This window comes from Pinus tabuliformis, chromosome 6 (assembly GCF_031772625.1).
Source record: "Pinus tabuliformis cultivar Carrire ecotype Pingquan chromosome 6, CPIR1, whole genome shotgun sequence".
NCBI lineage: Eukaryota > Viridiplantae > Streptophyta > Pinopsida > Pinales > Pinaceae > Pinus > Pinus tabuliformis.
In genome coordinates, this window is record NC_142292.1 from 1,135,734,779 (window position 1) to 1,135,746,799 (window position 12,021).

Genomic DNA, 12,021 nt, shown 5'->3' on the forward strand with positions numbered 1-12,021 from the left:
CCAAAAAAAAAAAAAAATACTTATGACTCCTATTGACTTATAAAACCCACTTCCACTTTAAAAATACATATTGTTATTATCTTTAGGTATATATAAAATATTGTTATTATTGTTATATATATAACATATTGTTATTTTAAATTATACATAAGTTAAAAAAACGTTTTTATATTTTAAAATTAGCATAAATTTATTTTAATTTTAAATTTACTAAGCATCAATAAGGATTATATTTTTTAAGATGCATTTTTATTTTATTTTATTTTTGTAAAATTTAAAGAAAAGTTTACACATATATAACTCTTTTAGCTATTTAGTAGATCTCTTAATAATATTATTTCTATTATATATAAATGTGTAGTCTAACTAATAGATGAAATGACTCATTTTCCAATTTTGTCCAAAATATGGTAAAGATTTTTAAAAATTATATGTTTAAGTTATTTATTCTATAAAGTTCTAGTGCTTCATGATTTTTTTAGGGCAGGTCATTTTTTTTAATTATCTATATACAGAACTAGGTTACTCAATCCATAAAACTGTTTAATAATTTTTTTATACACATATACATTTCCAATCTTTTAACATGAGGTTGATACCTTAGCAACTATATAGTTAAGTTCAATGGATATGTTTCATGTATTTATACTATTTTATTTCCTTGTCATTTCTAATACACATTGACAATGGTTTCAGACTCTAAGTGAATTTCAACATATGTCAACATTGATTTGATATGATTTGAATTAACTAAGGTGGCTCTCTAAGTTCCACCTTATCTATAAATCATTTCATATGCCCTTATCGAAGAATCTAGAACCTAGGTCTCATCGTCTGCCATCTAGCAACTCCTGTCCTTAAGATTGAGTAAGGATCTACGAGGCTTGTCACTCGGTTTCAGATTGACGACGTAGGGAGGTAGGTGGAAGTTAGAGGGTAACTACCCCCCTCTCCCCAACCTCGTGTGAGGCTCATTTGCCTCTGTCACTGCTTCAGAACATCGCCTTGCATTTGATTAGGGTCTTCATTTGCTAAAAAAAATTCAATCTCTTGACAGTCACGACCTCCCTGGGCTTCAAGTCAAGACTCATTGTCTTTGTTTTGGGGATAAAATTTTCCAGTATTCCGAATCGACTTCAATGGTGAGGGTTCAAAGGCTAATTACATTTTTCAATTCTTCCAGGGATCTTTGGCATCATTCCATCACAGTCGCTAAGGGTTGGGACTGAGCCCTTCCACAGGTGAGCTATTACACTATTTTCTTGAGCCCCCTTCAGGTTATTAGCTGAATTTCCTTATTCGAGTTGGGTTATAACAAATCAAGTTTTTCTTTCTTGTTTCATTTTGTTAGGGTTCCTTGGAGCTTGTTTGACCACCCATAAACTTGTTCAGGTAAATTTTGCTAGTTCTCTCCACGATAATTAATCTCCTTTGAGTTATTCATGCTCAATACTATGTTCTTGGTCTGGGTTTTGTAGGTATCGCTTCTTGGAGCTCACGAATTCCTATCTTCCCATGCGACTTTTTGAATTTTATCAATGACCATTATTTTTCCGCCAATGTTTCCAGGCGTGCTTTGTACCTTCTAGGGTCTCTTTGGTTGTGATGTGTAGAGATTGTTTGTACAAGGCCTCCTAATAGGACCGATGCTCTTTGACATTATTTAATATGCAAGTTTCCCCAAAACCTAATTAGCACTGCATATTGATTTTAAGGGACTTTGTTGGTCGAAATCTAGGGTTATATCATAAGTGTTGTTTTCTGGAAATTATTGGTGAAGTTAGGGTTATGCCCATGAGGGGGAAACCCTTGTCTTCCAAATGGTAATCTAGGCATTCTCCTCTTGCTTATAATTATGGTTGCTAGACCGACACCTATTTTTGATTGACAGATTCACCTACAGGGTAATTACATCAATTCATTGTTTTTCCATATCTCATGTATGATGACATATGTTTGTGGTACTTCTATGTAGTGCTAAGAATTTATGACTGTGTCCATTGTGAGGAAAAGAAAATGATGAGATTGACTCTGAATACTTTCTGTTGATAGTACCATAGGACTATGTGTATATGCTCTCTTTTATGAACTTTTATTACTTAAATAAATGAACATAATGTTATAGTATCTGTGTTGAGCATTCCCGCAGCCCAATTCAATTATTGCAGTGAATAAATTATGGATTCTTTATTTATTTGTGTTGTTCATATATAAATTTATTTTAGTGTACCAATGGTTAATATACAATTTTCTAGAAATTCTCTTTCTTATTTACCTGATATTTAGACACGCATTCATAAGTTTTCAGTCCTTTCTTACATCTAAAATTTGAAAGGTTATGGGACTGTCCCTAGGCTTCTAGTGCCCCAGTTCGGCCCCGACACTAACCCATGCCTCTTCAATTGGGTTCCTACTGTCATGACTTAATCATTGCTATTAGTCTTTTCTAAAGGTTTATACCTTGCTATTATTATTATGATCTAGAAATAACACAACCAAGTCTGAACACAAAGGTTTATTTTTTCCACTTGCATTACCTAATTACTTCCGGAAAACAATAATATTAATAGGTTTAATTGTATTCCACAACTTATAGTCTTTATACACAAAACATAACCTACTTCTGCACAATAATTCATCAACTGATAGTGGAATAGGTATACTCAATACTTATATGTATTATTTTTACTGGCAACTACAAAACTATGGGGACAAAAATGTTCCTCCCAACCTACGAGAAGTAGTAACTCCATCCATATGGGATAGGCCAATCCATTATGATTTTAATCTTCTCGGGGTCTACTGCTATGCCTTCGTGGATGATAATATGTCCCAAATATTGTATCTCATCTTTGTAGAATTTACATTTATTGTATTTGGCATACAGTTTATGCTCCCTCAAAGTTTGCAATACAATCTGTAATGTTTTTGATGTTCCTCCATATTCTTATAATAGATTAGAATATCGTTAATAAAAATCAACACAAATTTGTCAAGGTAGGGATGGAATATCCTATTCATAAGGCACATGAATGTAGCTGGGGCATTAGTAAGCCCAAACGACAGAACCACAAATTCATAATGTTCATAATGAGTTCTGAATGTTGCCTTACAAATATCCTCTTTCTTTATTCTGATTTGATGGTACCTAGACCGTAAATCGTTTTTTGAAAATACCGTAGCACCCTTGAATTGATCAAATAGGTCGTCAATCCTTGGCAGTGGGTATTTATTCTTGATAGCCAGTTTATTTAATTTTCAGTAATCGATACACAGTCTCAAAGTGTCATCCTTCTTCTCAACAAAAAACATAGGGGATCCCCACGGTGACACGCTATGGTGTATATAGTTCCTGTCCAATAATTTTTGTAGTTGAAATTTTAATTCGGTTAACTGTAGTATACTCATCCTGTAAGGTGCCTTGGACATTGGGATAGCTCCCGGAATTAGTTCAATGGTGAAATCTATATCCCTTTTAGGTGGTAATTTAGGTATTTCCTTAGGAAACACATCTGCAAAATCTTGGTCCACTGGCAGGTTTTCTAGTGTTGTCGTTTTTCCTTGTAATTAACATATCCCACCCGCACTGCATAAATTTTGCAGCCTTTTTGAATATACTTCCCCAACTGGGAGGCAGTGATCGATATTAACTGCATGAGAATCTTAGTCCCTTGAACTTCACATCTAGCACCAGCCTCATTCAAGAAACTAACAACCTTTTCTTTATAATTTACAAGAGACCAATGAGCTTCCAACCAGTCGTTACCAACTAAGACATCATAGGATCCATGAGGAAAAACATTCAAATTTACCTTTATAGGTTGATTTGATAACTCAATCAAAGAGTTCTCTACTTTAGCCACCGCTTGTCTTTTTTCACCTGTGGCTAATTGAACCGACCATGGGCTTTTAAATTTATTAACTTATAACTAACACAACTCTACCACCTTATGACTTACGTAACTTAGGCTAGCCCCAGGGTCTATAAAATAGAATCAATATGCTTGAACATCTCACCTTCAAATTCAATAATGCTAGGTTGATATTCCGCTTGATGACCGTCTATCGCAACATTGATTTTGGGTATGTTTTTTGCCACTTCGCCCACTGTTGAAGCTTCTTGTATGTTGGTTATAGGTTCAAGTCTTCCGCAATAGGGAAAATTATTCACATAATGTGGTCCTCCACAACCTCAACATTGTTGGGATGGTTTTTGTAGTTGACTTCCTTTAGGTCTGGTTGGTTGTTCTACAATTTTCGATTCATTTTGTGGTCAAGGTTTCTATTGACCCTTCTCCACAGGTTTCCCTTGCTGGCCTTTATGGGAATTTATAAAATTGGCAGTTCTATTTTTTAAAAATATTTTGCACATTTTTTTGTCCTTTCTTCGCTACCCAGGTTTTACCGTTATATTTCTTCTGCATCTATTGATAACAAATCCGATATTTCTTACAACATCATCCATAGTTTTGGGATTATCAAATTCTAATCATTCCTTCATATGAGCTGGCAGACTACTAATAAATTTTTGTATCTTAGCTTTTTCTTCACGTATATATGGTACATACCATAATAATGAGGTGAACTTTGCCACAAATTTGTCCATGTTTAGATGGCCTAACTGAAGATCATGGAATTCTTTTGCTTTATCGTCATAAAATCGTTCAGTCATATATTTACCCTTGAAGTGTTTCTAGAAAATTTCCCATGTAACTAATCGTTCGTAAATTCCATACACCGCCTTCACTTCCTCCCACCATAGGGTTTTCTTTCCCCACAACTAATAAATTGCTAACTGAGCTTTCAAATTTTCATCATATTCGTAAATATGGAAGTACTTATTCATATTAACTAACCATGACTCTGTTGCCTCTTCAACTTCACCATCGTAGCTTGGGGGTTTTATCTTTTTGAACTCCTCCTGTAATTCTACCTTCTATTTCTTAGCTCTCTTATGCATGTCACTTCCAGAGGCATTTCCAGACTCTCTCTCATGTGTTTCTCGGTCTCCTTTTGATTCCTATGTTTGACTCCTTTTCAATATATTGTCTTCTCTCCTCCTGTGAGAATTTGCCCTATTGCCATTATCAGGGCTCGAGATGGAATTTTGGTGGTTTTGTTTGTTTTTCAAACTTTTCACGATTCAATCTTTTTCTCACATTAAATGTTCATTATTTTCCATTTCAGTCTTGAATTGCGAATAGTTTCCATCAACACAATAGTCGTATTGCAGTATTGATTCTCCAATTGGATCCAGAATTCTAGATTAGTTCCCCCAAAAGGTGTTGAACTAGATCTTGCAAGAGGTCTTGCTAGTGGTGTAAATGTTGCACCACTTCCTCTCTTCATAATGCTTTCTCTGTGAATCATACAATGCAATTTATTATAAATCATTCTACCTAGTCAGGCCATAGTGTAGCAACCTGGGCTTTGATACCACCTGTTTTATAACCAAGTATATTTTTTTTCTTTCTATTTACACAACTAGGTTACTCAATCCATATTCCAGGAATTACCTAAACTTTCAATAATTTTTTATCCACATATACATTTCCAATATGTTAACATGAGGTTGATACCTTTGCAACTATATTGTTAATTTCAATGGATATGTCTCATGTATTTATACTAATTTATTTCCTTACAAGTTCTAATACACATTAACAAAGTTTTAGGACTCTAATTCACTCTCTAAGTGACTTTCGACATATGTCAATAGTCATTTGATATGATTTGAATTAATTAGGGTGGCTCCCTAGGTTCCACCTTAGGTATAAAACATTTCACATGCCCTTATTGAAGAATCCAGAACCTAGGTCTCATCATTTGCCATCTAGCAGCTCATATCCTCGGGATTGAGTAACGATCTATGATGCTCGTCACTTAGTTTTAGATCGACAACGTAGGGAGGTTAGAGGAAGTTAAAGGGTAACTACCCTCCTCTCCCTAGACTTGTGTGAGGCTCATTTTATTTCGTCACTGCTTCGGAACACCACTCTACATTTGATTAGGGTTTTTGGTTGCTAGAACAAATTCAAGCTCTTGAAAGCCACGACCTTTCTGGGCCTCAAGTCGAGACTTGTTATTTTAGTTTTGAAGATAAAATTTCTAGGATTCCGGCTCGACTTCAATGGTGAGGGTTCAAAGACTCATCCTTGTTCCATTTACATGTACATAATGATCATTTCCCTTCCAATCAAAGGCTAATTACATTTGTTAATTCTTGCAAGGGTATTTGGCATCATTCCATCATAGTCGCTTAGTGTTGGGCCGAAGCCCATCTAAAGGTGGGTCATTGCGCTATTTTCTTGAGCCCCCTTCAGGTTATTAGTTGAATTTCCTTATTCTAGTTGGGTTACTAAGAAATCAAGTTTTTCTTTCATGTTTCTTTTTGTTAGGGTTCCCAGGAGCTTGCTCGGCCACTCATCAACTTGTTCAGGTAAATTTTGCTAGTTCTCTCTACAACAATTACTCTCCTTTGAGTTATGCATGCTCAATACTGAGTTCTTGGTCTGGGTTTTGCAGGTATCACTTATTGGAGCTCACAAATTCTTATCATCTCATGCGGATTTTCGAGTTTGATCAATGACCATTATTTTTTCGCTAAAGTTTTCAGGTGTGGTTCGTATCTTTTAGGGTCTCTTTGGTTGTGATGTGTAGAGATTGTTTGTACAAGGCTTCCTAACAGGTCTGATGCTCTTTGAAATGATTTAATATGCAAATTTCTCCATAACCTAATTAGGATTGCATATTGTTTTTAAGGGACTTTGTTGGTCGAAATATAGGGTTATATCATAAGTGTTGTTTTGTAGAAATGATTGGTGAAGTTAGGGTTATGCCTATGAGGGGGAAACCCTCATCCTCCAAACCATAATCTAGGCATTCTCCTCTTGCTTATAATTATGATTGCTAGACAGAGACCCCTTTTTTATTAACAGGTTCACCTACAGGGTGATTGCATCGATTCATTATTTTTCCATATCTCATTTATGATGACATATGTTTGTGGTACTTCTATGCATCGCTAAGAATTTCTGATTGTGTCTACTGTGAGGGAAAGAAAATTATGAGATTGACTCTGAATACTTTATGTTGATAGTACCATAAGACTGTGTATATGCTCTCTTTTGTGAATTTTTATTATTAACATAAATGAACATAATGTTACATTATCGACGTTGAGAATTCCTGCAATCCAATTCGATTCTTGCAGTGAATAAATTATGGATTCTATCTTTATTTTTTTGTTCCTGTATAAATTTATTTCAGTGTACAGATGGTCAATATATAATTTTCTAGAAATGATCTTTCTTATTTTCTTGATATTTATACATGTATTCAAAAAAATTTCAGTGCTTTCTTACATCTAAAAGTTGAGATGTTATGGGACTGTCCCCGGGCTGCTACTGCCTTAGCTCGACTTTGGGACTAACCCATATCTCTTCAACTAAGTTCCTTCTATCATCAACTAATCATTGCTATTAGTATTTTCGAAACGTTTAGACCCTAATATTATTATTATGATCTAGAAATAACACACCTAAGTGTGAACACAAAGATTTATGTTTTCCACTTGCATTACCTAGTTACTTCTAGAAAACAATCATATTAAAAGTTTTAATCATATTCCACAATTTATAGTCTTTATACATAAAACATAACCTACTTCTGCACAACAATGAAATAGGTTTACTCAATACTTATCTATATTCATTTTACTGCCAGCTACAAAACTACAGGGACAAGAATGTTCCTTCCAACCTATGAGAACTAGTAACACCACTGGTTCCCCCCCAAGCCAATTTGATATTCAAAAACAATTTTTTGATTTAAAACCTGAACAAAATTTTCCCATGACCACTTGGTCCCAACCAGGTTTAGTGAAGGGTACTTAGACAAGTTCCACTAGCCAACAAGCTCAAGAACTCTAGATTTGGAAGCGTCCTATCTCCCTTTGTAGCATCTTGTCAGGGGTTCAATGATGTAACACTCTTTTTCCTCTCCATTTACTTATTCCTTCTAAGAGGTTTTGTCTCAATGGAGAGAGGTTAGGCAGTCAACCTTCTCAGCCCATAACTTTCTTCAACTGTCTCTGAATATGAAATTCAATTTTACACTATTTTCCCCGTAAATTTGTATCTGGCCCCTTCTTTGAAAAGAATAATATTTTGCAATTAAATTTAAACATTTACATTCACATCCATAATCCATTCAGTTAAGTCTTCTTTAATCCAAGTTTATAGTAAAAAAAAGTAATTTTAAGGTTACCGTATTTACTAAGGGGTATTACACGAATCCATTAATGCATTCAAAAATGTGTTTTAAACAACAAGAAATCACAATCTTACTCAAAATTGTAGTTTCTTGCCAAAAAAGAAATAGTGTATTAGTTAAACTAAGCCTATATAAAATTTCACATATCTATATATAATAGTGTTCTTATTTTTAATTTTATTAAAACCTTGATATGTTATATAATTACATACGGATGAGTTTGGTGTTTTTTTGACATGTTTTATAATTTCTTAATTTATTTTTTTAGTCTAATATGTATGCCATTATTATTATTTTGTTTTTTTTTTTCTTTTGTTTTTGTTTTGTTTTTTGTTTTTTTGTTTTTGTTTTGTTTTGTTTTTTGTTTTTTGTTTTGTTTTTTGTTTTTGTTTTTGTTTTTGTTTTTTGTTTTTTGTTTTTTGTTTTTTTGTTTTTTTTTTTCGTAGAAAAAAGGCATAATTTTTTTCCATTATCAAAATGACACAAGATTACTTTCTACATACACACAGTGTGGTGTATATTCATTTGAATCCCCTTGATTCAATTGTCTTCTACATGGTCGCCAGAATTTAAATTTTTCTTATAAAGAAGTAAAGAAATCTTCACTTCAAGAGACTACTATAAAAAAATTAGTGTGCCACTACCATATAGCATATTGGAAAAGAGAAAATAAAAAATAAGTATATTTTTGTTGAGGATCGACTAGTCTTTGTCCCTCATTGAAAGGCTTGTGATATAATTCATGAAAGGTGTTATCTAGATGCTTGGAAATTTACCGTAAGCCTCGCTTAATATTTATGCCTTATTTGGAAAGATGATTACAAAAGATACTTTTAACCACATAATCTCATCCAAAATTGGAACAAGAAAAATATTTCTGCACTGTTGAACTCCATTGATCCAATTTATCACTAGCACAAAGTCACAAAAAATTTTAAGTTGTTCACATCATTTTTCTTTATAAAGCACCAATATAAATTTACAAGCCAAAAGCTTAGCTTGGTTGTTTGATCTACTTCCGAAACCCATTTTAATATGAAAAAAATGGGACTCGGAAAGACGAAGAAAGAGACCACCCCAACTATTATGATTAACTTCATGTGATTCCCTCTTAAAATATGCCCATGATTTTGATACATCAAGGTCCTCTGCAACGATACAATGTGGGGGTGTAGTGTCTTTGGATTGAGGAAATTAAGACAAAATAGCTAGTCCTTCGACAACAACACGATTAGGGAAAGAGGAAGAGTATTGAAAAATTTCTCTGTTTCGAGCCAACTAGACTTCCCATTATATTATTAAATTTAAGACTCTAAAAGATCTTGTTAAGTGGGAAGAAATATAATTCATCCAAGAATCCTCCACAAAAGTGCTAATCCAAACACAAGACCATCCTAAAGTTGAATGGAAACAATTCCACACCTAGAGAGCAATAATGTTATAGACATTTTTGTGCCTTACAGCTTTGAGCATGAAATGTCCATAATCCAAGGGATCCAAAGTCCCTAAAAGTGTTGTTCTTGCCCCTAAAGGAACAAGGTCAACCAATGACAGCTCCTCCCAGAAGTTCTCCACCAGAAACTGCTCAAAACTAGTCAAATCAGGATCAATTCAGATGCTCCACTAGCTGCCTGCGTTGCAAAGCACCCAAATACACTGGCTAGGTGCATTGCAACGCAGGTGAATGCACTACCAGGGTGCGTTGAGCGGGAAATGACAAATGGCAAAGTCATTCAACGAGGTGGAAAGACAATGGAAGCTTCTAGAATCTTCCTCAATGACACTTGCCTCACTGAGTTCGACCAAGGATGAGTAAGAGGCTCTCAGCCTCCAAGTGGAAGCAAGAACTGACAGAGAGAAGCCACAAGTCAAAACATAAGCTGACTCATCCTCTCTGCTTACATCTATATATGGATCCCTCATCCCAGAGATCCAGAGGCTGGAATTTTGTACTTTGCAGAGAATTGCTGTTGGTTTGAGATTGAGATTAGTGCATTGGGTGATTTATGCTTTGTTGGAGGTGAGGAAGGGATTCCTTTGCTGGGAGGTAGATGCTGGATCGGGACTCACTTGGTTGTATCTCCTCTTGGACTTTCTTATCATATCAATAAAATTATTTGAGTTTCTCCTACATGCTGTGTATCAATGATGTTTTGTTATATTTTCATGTTTAGCTTAATCTAATCCTATGCTTTTTATGAATGTAAATCTATATCTTCGTGTAGTTTCTCTCTTCTGTGATCTTGCAGGAATTTGGTGAAGCTGGGCTGGTAAGGGAGCAGGGAGCTGGGAGCTATTGAAGAGAGGAGCGATTGGATCAACAAACTAGCGCAAGATACAGGTTAGTTTATCCTTCCTCTTCGTTTACATTTCATAAAGAAGAATACTCAAGTAGTTTTCCTTGTTTGTTGCTAAGGCACTGTCACACCTTAGAGTGGGATAGGGGCGTTCTGAATAGATACTTTTCCCAACAACAGAATGGCGACTCCTGTAGGAATTTACAGGGTAAGTTCCTCAGAAAGAACACCAAAAGGACACCGCTCACAACCAGATCACAGATAATTACACCAGTATTTTTGACGTGGTTAAAACCCTCAAAGAGGGAAACAGACCACGGCCTGCGCCAACGTGGCTACTACAGGCAATTTATTAATCAAAGAATGAAAATTTACATAAGCTTCTCTCATGCACGGATTACCCGAACAATGACCCTCCATGCGCTTTAAATAGAACTCATGGACCAATCGGGTGTCAAGCCACGGATCAAGTGTCGGTAATACCGAGGAGAGAATGAACCGTCGGATCACTACATATCGTGACCGTCGGATTGTAAGTTACAAAATGTACAATGGTAAAGAAACACACTTTACCTAACTCTATACCTAACTCTAAACTAGACCAAGTTGAACTTAACTATATCCTATGTGTCGGAATATCCTAACATCCCCCCTTAAGAACAACTTGGGATAGGATTGAAGGATTTACAAATATGACACAATAGGAGAAGGAAGGAGGCACTAGAACCTATCCCCCCTTAGTGACAACTTCCTGAACTCCAAGCATATATCGAAGTTTAGTGAACTTCGCCTCTGTGAGAGCCTTTGTGAAGATGTCTGCAACCTGATCATCTGTTGGACAATATTGCACTTCAAGAACATGGTCATGAATGAGCTTTCTGATGAAGTGCATGTGTAGTTCAATGTGTTTGCTGCGCTGATGCTGGACTGGATCTTTGCATAGCTGAATGGCACTTTGATTATCACACCGAAGTGTGGTTGGATGCTGCTACTCAAAGCCAAACTCTGATAGGATCTGACGAAGCCACAAGGCTTCCTTACTAGCTTCCACGGCACCACGATACTCTGCTTCTGCTGACGAAAGAGAAATGGCAGCCTGTTTCTTACAAGCCCATGTAATAGGTCCTGAACCAAGAGTGAAGACATAACCGGCAATAGACTTCCGATCATCAGGGTCACCAGCCCAATCAGAATCAGTGAAACCAACTAACAGAGGAGCTGCTTTGGCACTGTAATGAATCCCAAACTGTACTGTACCTCGAACATAACGAAGTATTCTTTTCGCTGCTTTCCAATGAATTTCACGTGGGTTTTGCATAAAACGAGCAACAAGGCCAACAACAAAGGAAAGGTCGGGACGAGTATGGGTTAAATACAAGAGTTTTCCTACAAGTTGACGGTATAAGGTAGCATCAACTTCAGGAGAAGTACAAGAGACTGAAAGTTTGAC

General features: G+C 35.6%; 1 long non-coding RNA gene across 1 annotated transcript; it reads left to right on the top strand.

Annotated features, from left to right (window-relative positions):
* The first annotated feature begins 908 nt into the window (after positions 1-908).
* On the top strand, positions 909-1,866 carry LOC149262871 (uncharacterized). The gene is made up of 3 exons (XR_016249583.1): positions 909-1,241; positions 1,352-1,392; positions 1,479-1,866. It is a non-coding gene; the product is annotated as an uncharacterized LOC149262871 (long non-coding RNA).
* The last annotated feature ends 10,155 nt before the right edge of the window (positions 1,867-12,021 follow it).